At 49.9% G+C, this 23452-nt stretch overlaps 1 protein-coding gene across 13 annotated transcripts in view; it reads left to right on the top strand.

Moving 5' to 3' along the window:
• The window catches only part of INPP4A (inositol polyphosphate-4-phosphatase type I A), a 132155-nt gene that overhangs the window by 15624 nt on the left and 93079 nt on the right, over nt 1–23452 (top strand). Inside the window, exon 1 of one of the 13 annotated variants that reach the window (XM_079111321.1) lies at nt 13831–16244. The exons of the other annotated variants lie outside the window; for them this stretch is intronic. The gene's annotated coding sequence lies outside the window, so the exon portion shown is untranslated. Of the gene's footprint in view, nt 1–13830; nt 16245–23452 lie in introns of those variants that run through there. 13 annotated transcript variants of the gene reach the window in all.

Genomic DNA, 23452 nt, shown 5'->3' on the forward strand with positions numbered 1-23452 from the left:
CAAACAGGCTGAGCAACATAAAAGCAAACTAACCTCCCAGAGCCCCCCTGGCATCTGGTTACCAGAGTGCTGAGTGGGAGGCCTCTTAACCACCTCTTCCTCCTGAACACCAACTCCTGAAGGACCTGGACAGGTCACTTCCAGTGTGGGATTCTGCGTTACTGGGCATGGCATCCCTCAGTGGCATTCATAGTGTGAAGCTTGTTAGAGTTCACCCACAGGCCCTGTGAATGTTGTGGATCTGGGTGTCATGAGACTTAATTGTCCTTCAGGGCTGGGACAATAGCTCAATTTTCTTGTATGTCCAGAGTGTCCTGCAGTGCCTGGCATAAAATAGGTGTATAATCAGTGTTTGTTGAGTCAATGAGTGAACAAAACCCGTCTGTCATTGTGATAAGAAGCAAGAAGGGCTTTGGCTTCTCTGGGAAGAGAATGTGCTGTCGGAAGTCAAGCTGGTATTCCACCTACCTGAAGGGAGAGAGCTGAGACCAGAGCCAGTGGCACAGCTGTTGCCACTATGAGTTCTCACGCTAAAACCAGAACTGTCACCTTGTTTCAATGTGCCTGTCACAGGCAGAAGCCTGTTCTCAGCAACGACCTTTTATGTCCTTGGCACATGAGCCCTTGTCCAGCTGGCTGGAACCTGGGGCTGCTTCTCCTCCTCTGGGTCAGAAAGTGCCACCCCTTAGGTTCTGGAGATCTTGTTTTTGTTTCTGCTTTTTAAATATAAGCAACTCAGATAAGGACCTCCCCCTTTCCATACATGTACTTATATAAGTATTCACCAGCACCGAAGATCAGAGGAAGCCTGTAAGGGTAGGGCCACCAGGAAAGGCGGCCTCCTCCTCCTCTCCTGGGTTTTTGGGGAGCATTACGAGACCTTAGGAAGGATGAGGTGGCTTAAGCTGGGGTTCCAAGAGAGGTGGGGAGACGATGGGTGATACCTCAGGAAAGAGGCTCCAGAAGGCAGGCCCAGGTCACCCAGGGGCTTGAGGCTCCTTGGGCCCTCTACAATGTTTGGGACTTCATTCTTGACACACTGGAGGGTCTTCAGGCCTTTAAACTTCTGATCCTGTGTTGCTTACATCCTTATTATTTTACGTGACCAGGGCCATTCCAGAGTGATTTTCATGGTCTGAAGAGATTCTTTCTTGGATTGTGCTACCCATCAGTCTTGGGGGTTTGTGGGCCAAGATTTGGATTCCTTGTCTCTGCTTAGGATTACTCCTATGGGTGTGATGCTGCAGCCTGCTGGGCCCTGCATGGCAGTGGGTCCTGATACAGGGTGGACACAGCGTCAAATCATAGGGCAGGGTGCCCTGTGTCTGCAGTGTCAGAGGCGAAGCCGTGACATGCTAGCAATGAAACCCTGCTCTGGGGACTGTAGTCTCACTGCCCGGAGCTGCCTGCGAACTGCTGTGCCACCTGTGAGGAAGAGCCCCGGGCCTCCCAACTTCCTGCTGCCGCCTCTGGGGCTCTCCCGGCAGCTTCAGCGGCTCTGTCCTCTCCAAGATTTCCCTGTTTCTGTGACCTACGGGGTCTCTGCTGTGGGCACATTGTAGACATAAAACAGTGAAGCTGTTGCCTCTGGCTTGAGAGGTGCTCTGGGGGTGAGGGATCATGGGGGCAGGGATCGCCTTGTGATGCCTAAACCACCCTCCGTCTCTAAGATCCCAGGACTGTGTGACTTGGAGCATGGGCTTCACTGTGACATCTCATGAGGTGATGGAGCATGGGGAGGAAACAGTGGAAGGAACCTCGTTGGAGAACAGAAAGGGAAGGACAGAGAGCAGGGGATGCTCAGTGACAGGGTGATGGCAGTTACTGCCAGCAACAGGTGTGACTCTCTCCGGTTATCTCAACCGTGGACCTGGTACTGCCCCAGAAAGGGGCCTTGAAATCCTCTAATGTCGCTTGGTGAGGGTTTTTGAAACCTGCCTTATTTATTTGATTTGACAGATTGTATAACATTCTATTTTATTTCTATAAGCAGATATTTTTATGACTTAAACATTGTGAGGTATATCAGAATATATGGTAAACTCTGTCTCCCACCCAACCCCCAGCCACCCAGATCCTCTCCCTGGAGATGCCAGTGCCAGGTGCTTGCCAGGCTACTCTGCATGTGGCAACAGAAGTGTGTGTGCGTGCATTAACTGCACTCACGCTGGGGTGTCACGCTGCCCCCCCGTAGCACCTCACCCTCTCCCCTGACTGTATAGCATTGGAGCATGGGTTTTGTGTCCAGCTGCATGCCATCCCACTGCCAGGCTGTGCTGTAGATGCCTCAGCCAGTGCTCCCCTGGATGATTTTGGGTTCTTTCTAGCCTGTACTTGGCATCAGTGTGTTTAATAGTTTTTTGTGTTTGTTTGCGGTGCTGGAGATTGAACCGAGGGCCTCATGCATGCTAGGCAAGCACTCTGCCACTGAACTATATCCCCAGCCTGGCATCAGTATTTTTATTAACTCTTCAAAGAAAACTGTAACTGATCACCTGCCCCTGCTTGCTCCAGGGCCTGGGCTCCAGCTAGGAGGAGAGCATGGGCTTCAATGACCTTGGGAAGCTACTCCCCATTTATTTCAGTTATGAAATGACCTGTGTCTTTTTGCTTGGATAGTTGAGGGCAGTTAATGGTTAGGTATTATTTTTAAAGTACACATCTTTAAACCCTGGGTTCTGGTTGCACACAGACCTTTTAAACTAACGCCTCGCAATCTGAATGAGGCTTGGCAAGCCTGTCTTTGACCCCGGTTTTGAGTCAAGCTGTGTGGGTGTTTATGTGGTTGTGGAGGGACCTCTCTGACAGCCAGGACCAGGGACACAGCCTTCCAGCTGTGCGGTGCCTGACAGACTGGTGGTGGCTCTGCCTCCCAGCTCATCAGCTGCTCTAGCCAATGGACTGAGAGGGAAGGGAGTGACCTTGACAAGGGCGTTGTAAGCACATCCTGTAGAGTCACGAGGGATGGTCATCTCAGTCTCCAAGATGGCATGGTGGTTTATCACAGGTGGAGTGTGTCCAAGTGTCACATGGCAGTGTCATGGATGCAGGACTCCTATGAGGCCCGCCTGCAGGACTGGGAGGCGAAGGAGCTCCTGGGCACACCTGCCCATTCTCATTCACTCCCAGAGCAGGTGGTGTTTTGACACAAGGGAAACCGCCATTACTGAGCTGGCCTTGGGGAGAGCCAGAAAGCAGGGTATGATCAGCACCCACAGAGAGGTCACAGGTGTGTGCCTGTGAGAATGCTCACAAGTCCCTGTGTGGGTTTTAGGACAGATCAGAGCTCTGAGCCTCTGAGGGGGAGTGAAGACCCGGCAGACTTTAGACTTGAGGCCCCAGGGGCCTGCTGTGTGCACTGCCCATGGCCGAGGAACACTGAGCGGCTTTGCTTCTGGCCATGGCTCACTCTGTGTGCGCCCATGACCATCTTCCTGCACCGGTCGTCTCAGCCCGCTTTTGGCACGTTCTCCACCAAGTGAACCCAGCCCTGGCAGAAGGCCAAAGAAGAACGGGTGCAAAGGAGACAGCCCAGAGGGCCTGCAGATGGCGGCATTCAGGAAGGGAACAGGCTGTTGCTTTCTATTCGTTTTCTCTGAAATACTCCTGAGGCTTTGAGACTCCACCCTGGACTGTTTATAGCTGAGGGCTGCTGTGGCTTGCTGAGAGGGACAGTCGTCATCGTGTCATGCACAGGCTGGGGAGGAGGGTTGGAGTCAGGGTGGCAGGGCTCTTGGGACAGCAGAATTGTGACTCTGAAACTGAGGAGAACAGGGGAGGACAGAGGGCTGTCAGGATCACAGGGCCTCAGCCTAAGAGCCACCCAGAGGAAGCTGAGGCTGCAGTCTGCACAGGGGAGGCCGCGGACACTGGGGAAGTGGAATTATCACGAGTAGTGACTTTCAACACTTGGACTCACCCCTCAAGAAGGAAAATGGACACAGTGCATAGAATGAGGGCTAAAGAAATCAAAAGAAGGGGGCTTAGAGGACAGGGGTAGCTCTTTGCATGAAAAGATGCCGAGAAACCGTTTAGAGGGCCAGATGATAGCCACCCCAGCCCTTCTTTTGCTCACCAGCCTGTCCTTCTCTCACGTAGGTCCTGGCAGGGCAGGAGCTGGACACTGGCTTCTCCTTTGACAACTGCAGGGCCTGTGGCTGAAACAAGGGCTTGGGCTGTTTCTTCCAGTAGGGTGGTCCTGATCATAGCCTGTTACGCTGAGCTCAGGAGGGTCTACTCACGGGCTCTCGGCCATCCTGTGAAGTGCTGGAATTGGTCGTACTTCATGTTTTATGACAAGTGCCGTGGCAAAACCACATTTATATGGGATGAGCAGGGAGTCCTTGGGCAGCCCCGGAGTCTCTCCTTTTTAGAATGGAATCATGTGAGACGGTCTTCATGAAGTCACTTTTGGAGTGGGGCACAGAGCTGGTTGTGCAGCAGAAGACTGTAACTTTCCACACAGCTCTGGGGGCGGGCTGGTGGTCCAGGCAGGGTGGCACGACCTGTTCTTCGCTGATAGGGTTTCTCGAGTTCCTCACATATGCCAGTCAGTGTGCTGATTGCTTCACATCCTCTTCCCACTTCATCTCCTGCGCTAGCTTCCCAGGGCTGCTATAACAAACCTAGAAGCTTAAAACAACAGAAGTGGATTCTCAAACCATTTTGGAGGTCAGAATTCTAGAATCTGTGTATGTGGGCTGGATCAAGGTGTTGGCCAGGCCTTGCTCCCTGGTAGCTTCAGGGGAAAATCCATCCCTTACCTCTTCTGGCTTCTGGTGGCTGCTAGTATTCCTCAGCTCATGGTCCCCTGCCTCCATCTTAAAAGTCACCTGTGTAGCATATTTTCTCTGTGACTCTGCTTTCTTCTGTGCCTTGTTCTCTCTTCTCTGACATCTCCCTCAGCCTCTTTTTCTTAAGGATATTTGCGATGGCATGTAGGCCTTCCAGGATAATCTAAGATAATCTTCCCATCTCAAGTTCCTGGATTCAGTCGTCTGGATAGTCTTTGCCAAAAAGGTAACATTTACAGCTTTCAGGGGTTAAAACATGAACATTTTTTAGGGGCATTTTTTGACTTGTCACATCTCATAGTAGCCTTGTGAGGACTGTCCTATCTATGCCTGTCCTGTGCATAATGCAAACTCTGAGGCTGGGGAGGCTGAGTGGTTGGCCACAGCTCTGTTCTTACCGGGCTTTTGGGCAGGGGTCGTGTTGATGCTGCTGGGAACTCCCTTGATGAACAGATGACCCTCTGTCTTTTTCTTATATTGTTATAATGATTTGAAAAAAAAAAATGAGAGTCTCAAGTTCAGATGCTTGCTATGGCTGTGTCTTGTTAGGGACACGTTCATGCAGTGAGTGAATTGTAGTTTTCCTATGGCTGAGTGGCTTGGGGCAGCCACCTTCCCATTTATATATTGATGGTAGAAAAACCTGCAGGCCATGCTGGAAATTAGATGGGCTCACTCAAGGTGAAATGGCCCAGCATGGTGGCCTGGCAAAACGCTGTGTGCTGGGTCTCTGTTATTGTGAGGTCTTGGTCCCAGCCAAGGAGAAGTTGTATGGGCAAGGCCAGGTGACTTATAGGAGAGACGGCATGGGAAGAGGGTGCAAATGGTTCACTCATTTGTTGAATCCTTACTTCAGGCCAGGCCATCTAGTAGGCAGAGGAAGAGAGCAGCAGACAGAACTTGCAATTCCTGCCCTGGGGGTGGGAGTAGAAGACAAAGATTTAAAAATATCATTATACAATTTGAATTGAAAGAAGTAATAGAAGGAAAAGTAGTCTTAAAATATGAATATACATATAGTATATATTTATTTGTATTTGTTATGAATGACCTGATGAAAATTAATAGTAGTTCATGTTCCAGAATCTGTTCTGTGTCTTCAGCTCATCCTTCTTGTCTCTCAGTGCCTCAGTCACTGGCCCCAGGCCACCAGAGTCCCTCAGTTGCTGCGTTTCAGGTCCCCAGTGGAACTGACTAGGTCTCCTTATCTCCGTGCTTAGAGAGCAGAGTTGTCTTCCTTGCTGGTCTCTGTGCTAAGCCCCTGCTTTTGTTGGGGCCTGTGGCATCTGCCCTGGTTCAGCCCTGGTGTCTCTCTAGCCCTTGAGTGATCAGTGGCTTGACTTTAGTCTTTGGACTTGCTCTGCTCTCCCTCTGATCGCCTGACTGAGTGTGCAGGCCAGCCCCTGTCCACCTGGCTGTGTATGGTCTTCCACCACTCCTCACAGTTGCTTAGGAAGGAACCTTCTCTCGTGTGTTTGAAGCTAACCCTTGAGGTTAGCTAAAAAGAGGTGATAGACATTCCCTATTTTAGATTATAACGAGGCACCAGCATTTTGAAGCCTTACTGAATGCTGGTTGCTGTGCCTCAGAGAGCACTACTTCAGTTAATCCTCTGCTAGGCTGAATGACAAGTGTCTGTCATTCAGTTTTACAAATGAGAGACTGACTGCAGGTTCAGAGAAGTCACCCAGCTGGTTATTGGCAGAGCACACTCAATTCAGAGGCCTTTCTGTCCACAAAGCCTTCACTGATGGTTTTGTAAATAGGCTTTGTCCCAGGATAGACCAGCCATCAAACTCAGAGGAGTGAGAAGACAGGACCCATGGTGGCAATGTCTGTCTATTTTTGATGGAAACCCAGTTTTATTCCATCTCTCTTTTTCTAAATACCTGTCTGTCACTTGCGTGTTTTCTGGGAGTCCTGAGGAACCACACCTAGGCTTCTGAACTGAGTTTCTTAGAGTAGGGGAGGGAGCAGCTTTCTTTCCTCTTGGACACTTGTGCCTGTGACATCCATATCCCTCCATCCTCTTTTCTGTTTGCTGCTCCCTACACTGTCCACTGGCTCCCAGTTGCTAACCCCCTTGCTCCTTTCCCTCTGTCCAAGTTACCAGTTAGGACCAAGAACTCGTGAGCAGTGTCAGTGATACCTGCCACATGGTGCAGCAGGTGCAGTGGAGGCCGACTAGCATCAGGTTCTCCACTCTTGGAAGAGAGCAGGCTTCCCTTCTTCTCCTCAGATTAACTTCTGCCTTCTTGATGTGAAGTTTTTTTCCCTTTAGTAGCAGAATTTTTGCCTGTATGATCTGCACATATGTTCACACTTGATTTTCTTGTCTGTATACACACATACAAACAAACACATAAATTTTCTTGTATTATAACATTTTTCTTATTTTATTCTTTGCAGTCTTGGGGATTGAACTCAGGGCCTTGCACATGCTAGGCAAGTGCTCTACCTCTGAACTACATCCCCAGCCTTTTGTTTTGTTTTATAATTTTATTTTAAGATAAGGTCTCACTAAATTGCCCAGGCTGGCCTTAAACTTGCCATCCTCCTGCCCTTAGCCTCCTGAATAGCTGAGATTGCAGATGTGTGCTTCTGTGCCTGGCTCATTTTTCTTATTTTAAATAAGAAAAGCACCAATGAGTTGAATAGACATCTGCTTATTAGCTTAGATACTTAAGTATTACCTTATGATAATTTTACATGGAAGGAAATGTTCCCTAGGTCCCAGATAACTTATTAATGGACTTTCAAAATGCATCTTGTTGGCTGAACTACCTGTAAGTTCAGCCTCATCTTTGTGGAATTCAAGAACTAAGTTTTAAAATGACTTATCAATTATAGTGCTTAGCTTTCTAATGCAGCAAGAACCATGAACTAGTTTCTCACATAATAACTTTAAATCTTAGTGGGATGATTGTGAAATGAGGTTTTATAATAAGAAAGTGAGATTCTTAGACACCCATTTTGATGTCTCAATAAGGAAAATGGAAAATTTAAAGGTGCCGTGGATTGAGGGAGTTGTTTGTAATAAAGGACGGAAGGGTGATAAAATGCAAAACTGAGTACATGCTGTGTAGCATGTGGCTGGTGGTAGCATTTCTGGTCCCAAGACCTGTGACATTTCTTTTTTGATGGTTCTATTGATCCTGAACCCAGTGAGACTTGAGTTTGTGAAGAAGAAACAGCACCCTCTTTTTGTGAAGGCTAGCAGTCTCAGACCCCAGGGTCACAGCAGGACCAGAGGCCAGCTGAGGATGATGAAGAGCTCATGCTAACATCAAGGGCCAGAGAGACCCCAAGTGCAGATGCCTCCCGAGGTCATTGCTGAGATGGCTTTGAACAGAGCAGTCAGCCTGCCTGGCAGGGCAGATGTGAATAGCAAGCAGGAAGGCCAGCAGGGTGGCAGGTGTCTCCACCCTGGCTGCTCATCACAGCCACTTGGGACTTTCAAACACATAGAAGCATGGTGAGCTCCTTGCTAAGGCTCGTTAGTGAAATCTGAGGTTAGGTCAGCATTGGCCTTTGCCACCTCTCCCAGTAGGTGATTCCCCTGCAGCGGGAGTGGAGAGTGATGGGCCTAGAGGTTTATAGCTCAGGCTCCTGGTCTTGGCCAGCCTCATAGCTGTGCTGATCCAGTCACTGAATGCTGAGCCTCCAAACCCTCCACCTCCCAGAGGCCAGAAGATGAGGCACAGACACTGCTGGGCACCAGGAAGGCCCTATGGCAATGCGGCCCAGTTATGGCTGGCAAGAAAAGGCTGGCACCTCTCCCTTCGTAGTCTCACTTAGGAAAGCCACAGCCTGGTCATAACAACCTGTCAGCGCAGTGGCACATGTCAGAGAACACTCGACCGTGTTTACCAGTCTCTGAATTCATGACCCCCGCGCTCCTATGAGCCACTGGGTGCTCTGGGCACTCAGAGTGTACTTCTCTACTGTCCTGTTTCGAGCTGATCCACTTTTCTGTGAAGGGTCAAGTAGTTCATCTTGAGGCTTTGTGGGCCAGCCACAGTCTGTCGCAGCACTGCTCAGCTCTGCTGCTGTGGCCCTGTAGCACTCAGTATGTGAACAAGTGGGTGTGGCTATGGGCAGGATGTGGCCCTTGTACGGTGATTTGCTGACCCCTGACCTCACCTGACCTCAATTATGATTTCCTAATTTCTCCTCAAACCCCTGACACTTCTCCCTACCCTGACACTGCCCTCCCAGAGCATATCACGCCCTCTCCACTCCTACCACCTGGCCTCAGGTTGTTCGTCCTGGCTGGTCCTTCTGCCTGGCATCTCTTCCCTCAGAGGCCCATGCGCTGTCCTGCTCTCAGCTTCTTCCAGCCTTTGCTCAGACGTTCCTGTGTGAGTTAGATCCTCTCTATTGAAAATAGCAAGGCCCTTGTCCTCAGCCTCCCCAGCAGTCTTGGTCCTGGCTCTTTGGGTGTTCTCTTCAAGACGCATTCGAACCATGATATTGGCACAGGTTGGGCCCTGCATGAGGCCTGCCTGGTGCCCAAACAGCTGTTTGCAGATGCCCCTTAACACAACAGTGGCCATGTTTGCAGCAGACATCCTGTGATAGCCCAGGTAGGACTCCACGCTGACACCCTGGCTGTGTTCCCAGCCAAGTGTCTGGTAGCGATGGGGGCAGAGATCAGAGGAACTGCTGCAGGGAAGCCCCATTTTATTCTTGATAATAAAGGCTAATTTGTTTTTTCTTAAGAACTTAGGATTTATAGCCCAAAATCTTCTTAAAGACATTTATTAAGTTCGCATTTTTCTTAAGCAAAGGGGACACTTCAAACTGAGGCTGTAAGGATGGATATTAATGCATCTGCAGGGTCAGTATGAGACTGGCTGCTGTGTATAGGATTTGTGGCTTTCATGAGGACTTTGCCCACCTCCTGCCTTTCCCCGCCTCTTTACTTCCTCAGTGAGCCTATTTTTTGCTGCCCTGCTCTGGCCCAGGTGGTGCAGGTGAGCCAGCTGGCTGTGGAGTCTGACCAAGCACAGGAGTAGCTCGCTTGGTGCCCTTCTGGCTGAAGCCCTGAGTGGCCCCAAGCTCCTGCCACATGGTGGGAGGAAGGCCCATTTGCCTCTGGTTCTGAGCCCTGCAGGGAGGGTGTGGTCTCGTTCCACAGAGGCCCTTCCTTCCCCTCCACTGGCAGGCACTACCCAACAGGAAGGTGTGGGGGCCTTCCTCCTTCATGGCCCGACACTGAAGGAGCTAGAAAGGGAAGAAATCTGGTGCCAGGATCAGAAGGAAAAATGGTGGCTTTTGGGATGGTCATTTCCTTGTGCTGCCTCCTGTCAGGTGTGGCTCAGGGCTCACTGCAAGAGGATCTGGGGACATCTCCAAAGAAACCTCCACCACTCTTCTTTAAGTAGGCTTTACTGTTTTATTTTTGCTATACCTTGCTGACCTTTAGTTTCAGAAACTGGGATGGTTTGTACCAGGCCTTTGATTTGAGCCAATACTAAAAGTTTTAGCTGTGGTGTTAGGCATCTCCTGTGTGTGTCAGTATGTGCTCGTGCGTGGCGTGTATGCACGCATGTGTGTACGGTGTGAGTATGCATGTGTCTGGTGTGTTTGTGTGTGAGTCTGTGGCTCCATTTTGGACAGCCACCATGAATGACATTCAGACCTGGGTTCAATGAGAAATACCTTTTCCTCATTTCCCTCCCTTCCATGTTAGAGAAAGGAATGACCCTGGGAGGTTAAAAAGTATTTGAGTTTTGAAAAAAATATTTTTCCCCTTTTAATAGTCTCACTAAGCCATCCAGAGAAAATGTAGAATTAAAATATACAACAGGTGGGAGAGTGTTTGAGTTACACACAGGTTTCTATGGCGTCTCCTCGTGTGTGGACTATTTCTGTGGGGCTGAGCTGTAGCTGCTCAGAAGGGAGCCCCCCCCATCCCACCCCCCTCCCCCCGGCAGTGCTGCTACTTCTCAGCAGCCAAAGGCTTGGCTGAGCTTTCAAGAACCAGACCCAGAAACTCCATTTGTTTGCTAAGTGAACTGTGCTGAAGTTCATGGTCCGCAAGCCTTTTTATTTATTTGAAATCTTCCACGACATTGTTGACTTCACTAGTGAACTTGCCCCAGCCCCCCTGACTCCAGCAGTGCTTGAGAACTGCCAGCAGGCTAAAGTCACAGATAGCACCCTGGAGATTGGGATCACAGAGCTGTGTTTCTCCAGCACACCAGGCAGATTGCAGGGTGTGGGCTGGCTTAGGAAGGGACAGTCTTAGATAACCTTGAAGGCTGTGGGGAGGTCCTGTTGGCTGTGGCATTGGTTCTGGTCTTGTACCTGTCACTTGTTTTGTGCAGGAACCAAGAGTGTCCTCTGGGTCGTTGTCCACTCCAACAAGGCCCTTTTTTGATCTCTCATGTGCTTCCATTTTCTCATAGCTCAGCCAGGCCTGTTTCCGCCCCTCCTGGAGCAACAGCACTGTCCACATGGGTGGACACCTGGGGAACTGAGGAGGGCTTTGGAAGTGGTGAGCAGGAGTCTCTGATGGGGTCCTTGGTGGGGAGGCATACAGAAGGTACACTTCTGGGCTTCAGCCCAGCCCTGCCCAACAGTTCCCTCTGAGTGTGTCCAGAGCAGAGGGTCAGTTTGTGAGCACACCCAGATGGCAGCATGCATGGTCTTGGGTGCTCTCCCACTGTTCCTGTACCAGGTCCTGCCCTCAGCTCTACCAGCTACGGTCGAGAGGAGGGAAATGGAGTAACACCCCTCTGGGGGAGTACATAGCCCAGTGAAGAAGCCAACCCCATGTGGAGAGACCATCCTTGTGGTGAGTGTCCAAGGAACCAGGCCCCTGCAGCTGTTTCTGCCAAGGGAATGTCCTTTCCCCTCTATAGCCTTCCTCAGCTGGGGTAGGTGGGTGCACCTGGGCCCATCCCCTCTGCTTGCCACAGCAGTGCATAACCATCCTGGCAGGAGGGAGGGAGGGCCTGCGGTGCCTCTGGATAGGGCTTTGTTCTCCAAAGTGCCCCTGGTGAGGGCTGCTCCCAACCTGCTGGATGCTGGAGGAGACCCACCAAAATTTTGGTTTTTTTAATGCTACTGAAGATTGAGCCTAGGCAGCTACTCTACCACTGAGCTGTAGCCCTGGCTGGCTCTTTTTAAAATTCTTATTGAGACCCGGTCTCACTAAATTGCTGAGGCTAGCCTCAAACTTGTGATCCTCCTGCTGCAGCCTCTTAAGTAGCTAGGATTACAGGCATGCACCACTGTACCTGGCTGAATTTTTGTGTGTGTGTGTGTGTGTGTGTGTGTGTGTGTGTGTGTGTTTAGTGGAATTCAAACTTAAAAGGATGTCCTCTGAAGTAGCTGGGGTTGGAGGTTTGGAGGTTTGTTTATTTGTTTCATTGTGTTACCTTCTGTGTAATGTGGAAACACCTTGGAGGCCCATTTTTTTTGACCTGCCCTCTGAAGAGCCCTGGGTGAGAGGAGCCCTGCCTGGTGCCATATGACCCTTCCACCGTGGACGTCATCATGTTGAGGGCCACAATCAGTAAGTGGCCTGCCCAGAGTCTCCTGCTTGCCTATTGATAGACAGGAACCAAACCACGCTCCTACCCCAGCTCTGGTCCTTTGATGTGCCTCCATGTCCTGGGGGACTGCACGCCATTCCACCCTGGCATCTCACAAGCACTCTGCACAACACCAGCCCACTGGAGGTACAGAAAAATCAGCTTTAGTGGTTTGGGGATTTTTTTTTTAAATCAAGAATCGAACCCCGGGGTACTTAACCACTGAGCCACATCCCCAAATCCCCAGCCCTTTTATGTATTTTATTTAGAGACAGGGTCTCACTAAGTTGCTTAGGGCCTCACTAAGTTGCTAAGGCACTTTGAACTTGCAATCCTCCTGCCTCAGCCTCCTGAGCCACAGGGATTACAGTCGTGTACCACTGCACCTGCTAGCTTCAGTGTTTTGTAGTCAAAGTTCTTTCCTAACAACAACAAAAACAAAACAAAACAGAAAGGACATAATCTATGCCATTATAAAAAGCATTTTAAAATGATTTTGCTATGTACTGAATCCTTCTGAGGTACTGCAGATACAAAATAAATATATCATTTTTCTCCCATATAATCATTTACTAGAAGCTTCTTTGGGGCTCTTCAGAGGTTCAGCTTTGTGCTCAGTACTGGGGTGAAGATGGCATAGACCCTTCTGCTAAGGAACGAGGGGAAACAAGGATTTACAGGGTCCTAAAGGTTTTCTAACTGTTGCTGCAGAGCAGGCACAGGATGTTTATCCTGCCTGGAAGGGAGGGAAGCTTCACAGAGAAATTGCTGTTTAAATTGGTCAGGAAGCGCCAATGAGATCCTTCAGGAAACAGCCTATGGGTGGGGTACTTAGGGAAAGGTAGATGGGCCACTTCTGGTTCATGGTGGGTGACTGCTTTGTGGTACATCCTAAGAGAGCCACGGAGGTGGCTTTAGTTCGGGAGTTAGCTCCTCAGATGGTGAGTTCAGAGAGCACTCTAAAACCCGTGTGCTGCCTTCCAGGCACAAAAGTCAGCTCTCTCCCAACTGTTTAAATAACTTGCCAGCTAGGATGACAGATGAGACAGCAGAGGGAGCATAGGCCTTGGACAAAGCAACATCATGGTTGACACCACAGGAGTCAGAACATAGTACAAAATAAATTTATTCTGGTTAAAATTTATTCTGTAAAATTTAGTAGCACATTAAACTTAAAAAATTTCTTTTGAATAAATAAATCTGGTACTGGGGATGGAACCCAGGGCCTTGCGCATGCTAGGCAAGTGCTTACCATGGGCGGCACCCCAGCCAGGATGTTGCACTTTTACACTTACGTCGTTTTTGTACTTCAGCGTCAGTAGGCAAAAGAAAGAAATAATGGCCTCGTTTGCCAGCTGTTGTGGCTGGGGCAGTGTGGAGCGGGGCTGGAGCTCCCAGCCACTGCCTGCTGGAGTAGTGCTTCCCTCGCATGGGCCAGCAAGGAGCCAGAAGCACATGTCCCATGGGGAGAGGGACAGGCCCTGGTTCCCCCTTGGTGGCTAGTAATTCCAGATATCTGTGGAGTACAGCAAGAGTGGTTTTATTTTTCAATTTTTCTACAAGCACACTCTCATTTGTTTACCAAGGCTAATCCACAAATGTTTAATCCACCCGCAGGTAATCCAGATTTGGTGGCAGAATCTTGAAAATCAACTCAACGCAGTTTCGTTTTTCACAAGTCATCTTTGCAGTGAGATTTTGCCCATGTTTTTCTCTTTGATAAAACCAAGTCACACTTCACACCTGAAAAATTTTTTTAATCTCAGAACTTTTTAAGGAATTTAGTTAGGACGGATGCACAGGCTAATGAAGGATCATATTGTAGACACTTTTTAAAATTTTGCATTTCAATAGTGCCTAGAATTTTAATGTTGCTTCTTAGTTGTTCGGTGACTCTCAGCTTTGGGCTAGGTGTTTTGAGGACACACGAACCAGTATTTATCTGTTGAACTAACCCTGAGTGGCTTTCCAGTCAGTCTAAAACACATTTGGGTGGTGATGGATAGCTGTCCCTCTGGAGGGTTGAGCTCAGGAGCTCCTTAGAGCAGGACTGTCCCCTGCTGGGGTGGATGCTGCTCTGGGAAGAGAAAGCCAGGCACGCTCTAGGTCACAGTGCTCTGGTTCAGCACTGGGTCTGTGCAGGGGACGGAGCCCTGCTGAGGAGGGACGGGGGTGTGGGTGTGACCTGGAGAACTTCTTGCTCTGCTCTTTGTGAGTCTGTCACCAAAGTGGTTGTCCCTGGAATACTGTCACCTGGGAATGGTCAAGATTGCCTCACTTCCCTTCTTGTTTTCCAGAACTTCTTGCAGGCGCTCCAGCCGTTCTCCTCCTGACCAGTGAGGACAGTAGTTTAGGTTTGTGCTTTCGATGGCTGGTCTCATCCCTGCCTTGTTTCCTATTGTACATTTTTCCAAATCCCTGGGAACGTATTGCCCCTTGCTAACCACCTTTGATCCAGGGTATGGCCTGTGCTTCTATAGCCGCTGCTTACAAATGAATACAAGAGCCCTGGGGTCCTGGGGTTGCCAGATGGGCTGAGCTGCCGTGGGGGTGATAGCAGCAAACCTTTCTGTAGTACTTCTGTGTGCCAGGTGCATTTACAGAGATTAAATCATCTAGTTTTGCAGCTACCCCATGAGGTAGATGCGTCTGGATACCCATTTCACAAAGGGGAAGACTGAGGAGCAGCAGGTTAAAGGAGCTGCCCCTGCCTGGATGTAACCTGTTAAGTAGCAGAGCCAGAATTGGAACACAGTGGCCTTGCTGCAGAATCTGCGCTCCCAGCCCTTAGGGTAGGTGAGGCACGAGGTCCCATCTCCCTAGACTGCCTCCCTCAGGCACCCATTGGCCCTGCGCTGAGCAGGTGTGGGTCTATCCTGATCCTTCTGCCTGGATTGGGGAGACCATGCCGACTGTCTGGATTGTAGCAAGTGAATGCTCTGGGCCCCATGTTCAGAGGGACAACTTCATCGTTGGCTTTATCGGAGATCTTGACCACAGCCTAACTTTAGGAGGTTAACCAAGCCTCAGTGTCAGTGGGTCTTGGTCCATTTTGTTTGGTGATCACCTGCCTCCTGTCCTGAATCTCCAGGAACTGTCAGTGTTGGACTTACGGGAGCTCTATTGTGTGCGAGAGAGTAATACCATGATTGTCTCAGTCCCTCCGTTAGTGACTGCGCTTGCTCGACCTGGAGTTTAAGGGCCTGATGATTCAGGTTGTTCTGCTTCACCCCAACTCTCCCTCATGCCTCTGCCCCATCCAGAGCACACTTCATCAAGCAGTGTGGGTCCTGTCCAGGAGACCCCAGGTGACGAGGGATCAGAGGTGGGGGCCTGTCTGACCTGCACTGCTGAACCTGCTACAGGAGGAGGTCAGACGTGGAGAGGACAGCTTTCAAGTCAGGAGGACTGAGCAGCCGTACTAGTTCTCCAGGCCTCAGGGTGCTAGCCCTTAAGGTGGAGCTGGAGTGGAGCTGTTCACAGTCCTCAAACCCAGGGTCTCTGTAGTGGCAGATTTAGGAGCTGCTTTTGGTCTCCCTAAAATAGGAGGTGCTATTTTGGACATTGCTGTCTGTGAGAGGGATGTGTGTTTAAAGCTAAAATACTTGGTAATTTGCAGGTGTTTCCTTTCTCTGTCTCAGCCACACAGTGCTTAAGTTGTGGTGTCTTCCCTGCCATCAGTTCAGCCCCTGGCATGCACTGTACTTGGCAAAGCCCTCCTCAGATGAGAGAGGTGGCCGAGGAGGGAGGAGGAGGACTGCTGCATGTCCAGGGGCTTTGACAGTGTTCTGTTCCTTGGCAGCTAGGTCTTTTGTCCAGGAGCTTGAGGAAGTCCAGGCGGTGCTGAGGCTGCTGCAGCCTGGCTGAGTGGTCCTTCCACCATAGCGGTGCTGAAGTTGGTGTCCAGGTGAGAGGGGCAGACCTCTTCCACGTCCGGGTCAACAGAGGAGCCTGTGACTCTCCTACTTGCTTTGCAGCAAACAGTGGTGATCTCTTGGCCCTTTTGGTGCTTACCGATGTGGCTGAGAAGGGGGCGCCTGGAGGGTAGGGTGAGTGAAGGTGGGGTGAGAGGGGTGAGGGGGAAGTTTGTGACTGCTGAGGAGGGCGCAGCCACCTCCCATCTGTCCTCCTCGCTTGTTCTGCAGTCAGTTTTGTCATCATGGAACGTGAAAGTGGCCCACACCTGTGACTTTCTGTTGAAGTGCTATTTTCTGTTAGCACAGAAAAGAGGGAGAATCCAGATTTATATACGCTATTAGGACTTACTTGGAAACCATTGTGTAAAGCTTCAGGCATCTTCTAAGAAAGCAGGTGCAGAGGGCTTCACCCGCATTAGTGCTTGCAGCCTGCAGAGGACTCCTTCAACGCAGAGTTTGGTACTGAACCCCAGGGAGTTCTCCGTCTTCCAGGTGTAGTCTGTGAAGGAGTACAAGTGGAAACGTTTCAGTAAGAAGATTGGATTGTAGACATCAGATGACTGGCCTAACTTTTCAGCTGGGTAAAAAAGTCTTTTTCAGTCAGAATTTGAAGTTTGGGTTCCAGAAGTGTGTAGAGTCTAGAGACTTCCATGAGTCCTCTGGCTTCAAAGGGGCTTCACCAGACGTGGCCCTTCCTCCAGGCTCTTGGAACCCTTCCTGGCACCCTAGAGTGCTTATTCCTGAGTTACTCCCCACTAAAGATAATAGTTTATTTTTATTATGTGTCAAAAACTGGGTTGCTACATTTAGTGCCAGGTGAGTCTAGGAGTAGGGAAGGGGCTTGTGTTCCCATCAGGCATGCAGCAGTGCCAGTGTGGGGAATCTGCATGTTCCAGGCAGGGAACCTCCTGGGTGCGCTTCATGAGTCATCTCAAGGCTACTTCGCTTCCGAATCGTTGAGCAAGGTGTCATACTAGCCAGGAGCTGGCTTTGGCCATGATAATCACACGCCAGTTCCAGTTAAGTGTAGAGACTGGTTGGTGGCATCTAAACATGGTCATCACTGCTATGAACCAACTTGTCCCAGCCATGGGAACCAGAGTTTTGACCCTACTTTGTGTGAGTCAGCAGTGTGGACTGTATTTGGATTTTTCAAGGATGCCAGTAGGCCGAGACTCCACTTATAGCATGTAACCCACAGTGTTTGTGACAAAGAAAGGGTGGATGAATGGCAGCAAACTGTGAGGACAGCATTGCGAGGAGGGGGTCCCAGTCGATGTTCTTGGTCTGATACATAGAACTTCTGACATATGCCAACTTCGCTGAGAAGAATAAGGGTTGCAGATGGCATTTGGGTATAAGGATAACACAGATTAGTCTCACTCCCTGGAGAGGGCAGTCACTTACAGGGAAACTGAGCCCAGCCATCTCCTTGGTTCCTAGCAGAGTGACTTAACTGAGCTGGCCCATGTGGGATCTCTGGAGCCCCGTGCCGACCTATCCTCTGCCTCTCTGTGAGGGTACAGGGCCAGCTCTCCCTTGGACTGTACTGGTATCTAAAACTGCTCCCAGACCCTCAGTATGTGACTTCGTAGCAAGTCTCCTGGGATGGTATCTCCTTAAACCTGAAAAACTGGCCCCAGATAGCTCAGCAAGGGCCAGGGGGTGCTGCCTGAGTTGGCTGTCTTCCAGCTGGAGCTGTGGCGCTTCCTCACTGGACTGCTGTCCTCGCTACTGGCCCTTCCTACCCCTGGGTCGCATAGCCTGCCCCCCGTATGCTGCCCTCCCTGCTGGCCTCCGGGTTGCCCTACTGAGACTTAAAAAAACTGTCTGCATTTCTGCAGGGCACCTAGGTGGAGCCTCTGGAGGCTCTGGGCCTCTGACTTCCTGGGCAGGTGGGAGTCACCTGGGAGTCAACTCGCTGAGTATTTAATAGATGCCGGGCCTTCCCTGGTGAAGGGCTTTCTGAAGGACCAGTTGATTAATCCCTGCTACCTGATGAGGTAATTTTTATTGGTTTTGGTTTTACAGAGGAGGAAGACGTGCTCAGAGGGATGGCGTGACCAGGTATTTATCCAGTGTCCTGTCATATGCATCCGTGGAGGCGTAGTGACCAGTGCCATGGTCATTTTGTCTTGTTAGGAATGTCAGTGCTGACTTGGTTTCCCTGCACTGTCAGTCCTGCAGACCTGGGCCCGGGTTTGCCTCCTTCATGTGTCTACACTCTGGTCCCAGGTATCGGTGGGCCCTTGTGCACAAAGAAGCAAGTGACCGAGGCAGCCCCTGCACATGTGCACCCTTGGTCCCTCATTCCTGGCCAGCACTCTCACCAGGCAGAGACACCCTGGGGCTAGAGTTGGGGCACCAAATGTTCAGCCAGCCTGCCATGGCGCCAGCTCTGCTCCTGGATCTGAGCATTTGTCTCTCAGCCAGAGTCGCCGGTATTGGCCTATAGAGGGTGACAGGTGCCTCAGACCTTCCAACCCCAGGAAGGAGTTGCAGTGCCACCAGTGCCCTATCCTCACACGCTGTGAGGCTGCCTCTGCGTGGGGAGCCCTGCCCGCCACCGGGCAGCAACCCACTACCAGTGTACGGATGAAGAGACTGAGGCCCAGAGACTGAAGAAGTGCCTGGGGATTGATCCTGGGTTCCCCTGCTCGTTACCTTTCCACTCCAGCCCTCTTTGGAGGGGCGTCCTACCAAAACACTTTAACCAGAAGACTGATGAGACCTCTTTGCATCTGGTGTCTCTCTCTCGGGGTCCCTTAGGGAAAGCCTTCACCCTGCAGAGAGGCCAAGAAGTGAACATTGTGGAAACAACATTGTGGACCTGGCGTGACCCAGGTGAGGCGATGTTGTCTTTCTGAGAAAGGAGCCCATGCCTGTCCCCAGGGCCTTGGTGCTCTTGTTCTACCACGGCCAGCTCGGTCACTTGGCAGGTGTGACATGTACCACTCTTGCAGCTGGATCTCTCCGTGTTCATGGTTTTTATTCTGCTAGTGGCTCCTGGATAATTCTGGGTCCTTTAATTGTGTTTGGCTTCATGTGGCATGGGTTCCACTCATCTGGAGTGGTCCTGAGCATAAAGCTTCAGTGACGCCCTTCTCCACGTAAAGGGTCTGACTACATGGAGCCTCAGTAGCAGATTCATGGGGAGGGAATATATTTGTTAGACCTCTAAGTGATCCAGTGTAAGTGAACAGGCTGTGTTGGGGAGAGAATTCTAAGCAGCCTGGAAGACAAGGAAAGCTGCTGCAGCCGGTGAGCAGGATGCCTGGCTGACTGAGCGTCTTCCCCGCCTGTCCCTGTGCCGCTGACTGGGCTTCCCATCTTCTGGGGACAGGTTTCCCTAGCAGCGCTTTCCCCCTTTTCCTTTATTACAAGTTTGCTGTATCAGAGTTGGGCTATTTGCTTCCTTGTCCTGGCACAATAGCTCAACAGTTGGTACTCGAAAAGTTTAAATAGTGTTAAAGAAAGTGGTATGGCAGGCAATGTGTGGGACCCTGTTGTGCCCCCTTGTGCTAAGACATTCCCTGTCCCCTGGTACCTTTCTTCTCTGCCTTTATTCCCGTGACTTCATATTATCATATTTGGGACTAAGACTTTGGAGGCATGGGTAAAATCACACCCCAGAGGAACAGCAGAGTCAGTTGCTACTTGTGATTGTCTTGACCTGGTGTAGTTTATGAGGGTTCACCTTATTGGTGCCAGTCCCAGGAGAGCCTTGACAGATGTCAGGGTTGATTGTTCCTGGTCTGGAGTGTGGGGTCTTATGGGGAGTTCCACTGGTAAGGGTTTAAAGATGAAAGCAGCCATCGTAAAGGCGGGCACGTATGAATGGGTGAAACCACCTCTCCTGGAAGGCCGAAATCAGCAGTGGGCAGCTGTGTGGTGGCCCCTCCTCTTGTTATACTGCTTAAAGGGCAGTGTCTCCCTAAGGGGCTCATCACAGGGGATGCCAGTGAGTTAGTACTAATGTGGGTAAGTGTGTGGACACCCTGGGGCAAGCCTTCTGAACAACACCTGGACATGATCCAACAGCTCCCTTTTCAGAAGTTCACATGGCTTCTGAGCTGCATCTTAAAATTTTTGTACTATAGTTACATTGCTTCTTGAAAAGAAAACTTAAAAAAGGAATTGAAAATATATCAGTAAAATGGTCTCTGGGTGTCCCTTGTCATACCTCTTAGTAATAACAGTGTTCATTGGGCAGTAGTCCGTGCAAGTGCTGGGGAGAGTGCAGGAATGCCCGCCAGCACAGGACCTCATTCTCAGCCCGGCTGGACCCCTCCTCGCTGAGCTTACCGTTACCCTGAAGTTGCTTGTTATTATTTCTGTCCGTTTGATTCTTTATATTTTGTAAGCCATTCCTTACACATTTTGTTCTGGGGACAGGAAGCCAGCATTGCTTCTCAGTTCTCAGTTTCGGTCTTGTGATATTTGTGGTCAGAAACAGCTATTTCTCTAAACTGGGCTTGTGGCTGCACAGCTGCCCTAGGAGGGGATGGTCAAGTGCAGGGTGGGGCTGCTGTCCCGATGCGTCAGCCTCCCTTGCTCCCTACCTTGCTGTCATGGCATATGTGGGATGCTGGGGTAGCCTGTCCCCACCGCCAGTGGGAAGGATGGCAGGACTGTGTCCCCCTCTGCACCTAGTGCTGTGGTGCCCAGGAGCCCACCCTACAGGTGGTATCCCAATAGGCTCCTGTCCCACCTTCCTGTTGGCTCTCTGCTCACATGGATGATTGGACAGGAAGGTGATCTACTGTATGGCCGTCCGAGGAGAAGTTGGTGGTGCCCAGCAGACTGGCTGCATTCCTGTTGTCTTGTGAAGTCTGCTCTCCCTTTAACCCTCCAGCCTCAGCCTCTGTTTTCATATAAAGAAACCCCTGTCCCCTTGCAAATGCCCCCTGCCACCTCCTGTTAACTGAGAGTGCTGGTTGTCCCAGGAGAGCCAGAGGCTTCCAAATGGAGTGGTATCCCTTCTGTGCACATGCTTCCTCCTAGCCGAATTGCCCTGTCTTCTCTATTCCTGTGACTGCCCTTTGACTCCAGGCTATTTTGGCCTCCACAAAGACCTGGGCACCTGCCTCTGAGGTCGTGTCACCCCTGATGACTCCCCTGTGTGGGCTGTGGGTCTAGCTTCAGTTCCTCTCCCATGTTCATTCCTGAAACTGACCCCCTCCCCAGGTTGCCCACAGATGCTAGTCTTCTGAATTCCCGTCTCCTTTCCTGGGTGCTGTGTTCTTGGCTCCCTTCTCCCTCTGTGTGTTAGGCTCCCTGGTGCTTCATTCCTCCTGGCCCTGTGGTCAGGAATGGCCAAGCCCCCTCACTGTCTTTATAGGCCCAAAGCTGGGGTGTGGCAGTTTTTGTGTAGCTGGGGGGATAGACTGTACCACAAGTTTGCAGTGGGGTGGTGTTTGGGGTGACCTCTGAAGGGAGAGCTTAGAGAGAGGAGATAGCCTCGGAGTAAGTGGCAACACCACAGACTGCTGGTGGAGGTGCTGCCAAACCAAATGCTGAATGCTGAGTCCTGAATGCTTTCCACAAAGGGTTAGTGGAACATAGTCCAGTGGGAAAAAAGGAAACACTACTGGTGTTGACATTATAGTATATTTTCTTCTGATGCTCCCTCTTTGTATGTGTGTGCTTCTGTGTATTTATATTAGATCTTAGGATCTTACTTCTTCACTTGTCAGGTTGTTATAAACTCACTGATTTTCATTTTAGATATGTACCATATGACAGAGCCATAATTTACTATTTCCCTGACAGGCATTAGGCTGCTGTTAACTCGTACAGTTTATGGTGTAACATCCTTCATGGCGTCAGCAACGCAGTGAGCATCCTCGTTTGAGATCCTGCCGAGGGCAGTGACCTTAGTCTTCTAATCCAGGCTTTTTTCTGTTGTTACTTTCTTGTTGCGCACCTGACACGTATCCTTCCCTGGCTTCCATAATGGCCCAGTAAACTCCAGCTTTTGCACATCTGTTTTGTGGAATGGTTGGGATATAAAAAAGTGTGATCTACCCACTAAGAAGTCTAGCTTTCATCCCAGTGGAGACCATTGTGATCATGCAGGGTCCTGGTTGCCTTGCTGGCCTCTGGCTGCTGAAGAGCTGAAAAAATGTTACCATCTTTATAAGACATATTTTAGATTAAAATTTAACCATGTGGTAATCATGCAGCCTGGTTGCAGCATTAAATGTGTCTGCAATCTAAGATTCAGGGGAAAGGGCAGGATACTAAAATCTCTTGTAGCCACCAGTCTTATATATGTAAAATGTCCAAGTAAAAGAACTGGTTTTAATTAAGGTGTGATTGTGGGTGGGGTTTCTCTCTCTCTATTTTATAGACTTCTCAGTAAAGGAACTGTGGTGGTAATGTTTCTTTTAAAACTTTTGGTGCTTACTGTCCTTGGTGGATTACCTGCTCAGATTCCTGAAGGCCCGAGGTCCACCAGGGTGTCTCTACTTGTACCTCTAATACTTAGGGCCAGCTCTCACTTAAGGACCACTGCTTACTGTCTTGTTTCTGGTGATGGGAACCCAGCTCCAGGTTCTTTTATTATATTGACATCATTTTGGAATTGGAAAGTATTTTGATGTTTTAAATGAGACTCTGGGTAATTCTTCCTCATCCTTTGTATGGTTAACCCATGAACTCCTGTGATCACATTGACTGACTGATGATCTTTCCTGGATCCTTATTCATAAACTAGGCCAAGTTTTATGAAAATGCACAGACACTGCAGTTCCTCTTAAAACATGACCAGACATGTCCTAGTGATACCTGGTGAAGCCACTGTGGATCCTCTGGTGTCTGGAAGTGTCAAGAATCTTGCTCCTTGTCCAGGCCAGCGCTTCCTGTTCTCCCTCCTCCTGTCTCCTTTCCTTGCTTTCTCCTCTTGATGATCTTCTTAAAGAGGAGACCCTTCAACTTTCAGTGCCTTTGCATCAGTCTGCATTCAGGCTGACTATCCCTTATCTGAAATGCTTGGGACTAGAAGAGTCTTAGACTTAAGAGTTTTTCAGATTTGAAATATTTGCATAGACTTTACCAGTTGAGTGCTGATATGTTGCTCAAAAAGTTTTGGATTTTGGAGCATTTAGAATTTAGGATTTCCATGTTGGGATTGCTAAATCTATATCCCTTTCCCCTCAGGCAGTGATGCATCTGGATAGCTTCAAAAAGGTTCTGA

Source organism: Sciurus vulgaris, assembly GCF_902686455.1.
Source record: "Sciurus vulgaris genome assembly, chromosome: 14".
NCBI classification, from domain to species: Eukaryota; Metazoa; Chordata; class Mammalia; order Rodentia; family Sciuridae; genus Sciurus; species Sciurus vulgaris.